We start from the raw sequence: 1,475 nt of genomic DNA, 5'->3' as shown, positions 1-1,475 counted from the left end.
ACCCAGCATATTTTCACAGCACGAGTCCTTCTCTCCAGCTTTGCTCTTCAGTCCAGCAACTTTCCGTAGCTTCTTCCATTGCCACAACTTTTGCGGAAGATCCCTTGGGGCTTTGGGTGGGCTCCCTGATGCAAGATGGCATGCAACTGCCCTGAGGAATCCTGCGGGCTTTGGCAGTGCTGCAGGCTTGCTGCCTGCTGTGGCAGGCCCTGGCAGCTTGGACTCCGGGATGCCCTCCCTCAGCTCTGTGTTTGCTGTCAGAAAAGAGCCAATTGCCCTATTTGCCCAGTGAATTGTGCCTGAACCTCTGTCATAAGCATATAATCTTCTATGTTAGTCCGAGGCCGTGTCATTTTAGCAAAGTATATCCTGTTCACAGTAAAATCTGAGCAGGCAAATGAAAGAGCCCATCCATGAGAATCAGACCTGCTGTGTATTTTTTCTGAGCACAAGTAGTAAATCTGATGTGCACAGGAGGCTTTTAACTTCCATTGCATGTGCAGACCACATGAGAAGAGGATGTTCAAGGGGTTTAGCCAATACTTCCTAGAACCTGTGCAGTCGCACGGCGCTGGCCTGGCTGAGTATGGCAATCCACCACAGCGTGCAGGAACAGTACTTCCAACCGTGACACGCAGCAATCTGAAATCTTGGACATATGACTGAGAGCATGCCTCCAGACGAACAGCAGTCTCATAAAATCATCTGCCCTGCAAAGGCTACCAGTCAGCCTAGGCATGTATTACATTTCCTCAAGGTCCACTTTGAAAGAGATTTAAGGTGAAAAATAAATATGCCCAGGAAAACCTGGACACTTGTTAGGCAAGCCCAAGTTGGGTTCTGTGGTATCAGAGCTTTCTTGCTAGCAGTACCCACACTAGCTTGTTGAAATCTTAAAGAGGCTTGTCTATGTGGGGTTCAAACACAGGAGTGGCTGCAGTGTAGACAGTCATTTGATAAATGCTATTAAAGGAACAATAGAAAGGCATGTGTTGCCAAGCACAGTTCTGAGTTGCAAAGGAAAGTAATGGAAACATGAGGTAAAATATTATTTTTGGATATTGGAGTGTGCATAGTATAGAATATTTTGGAATTCATTGGTATTTGTTTGGCGGCTTGTTTGATTAGGACAGATAGTATTTGGATTTTGTGTTGTACTTTTTCTTCTTACCACATTTTTTGGCTTTTAGACATGAAACATCATGAAAGTAAAATTAGGAGGAAAAAATTACTTCCATATTCTAAGAACAGTTCTTTGCCTCTTACGTCCCTTTCTTTCCTCCTAAGATATTGCAACACACCTGTGTTAAAAACTCAGCACTGATCGTGGAAGATAAAAACGTCTCCTCTGACTGCACAAGAATATCTCTTGGCTATCAGTCCTGACATTTTGGATTGAAAGTGCATACATAAGAAGAAAATGGGAGACGTTGAACTTCAGAATAAAAACTTGGACAAAAATGACTGATGAGTAG

The sequence above is a fragment of the Pelecanus crispus genome, chromosome 3 (genome assembly GCF_030463565.1).
Source record: "Pelecanus crispus isolate bPelCri1 chromosome 3, bPelCri1.pri, whole genome shotgun sequence".
Lineage (NCBI taxonomy): Eukaryota > Metazoa > Chordata > Aves > Pelecaniformes > Pelecanidae > Pelecanus > Pelecanus crispus.
The sequence above is the reverse complement of the archived record's forward strand: the minus strand, read 5'-3'. Positions refer to the sequence as shown.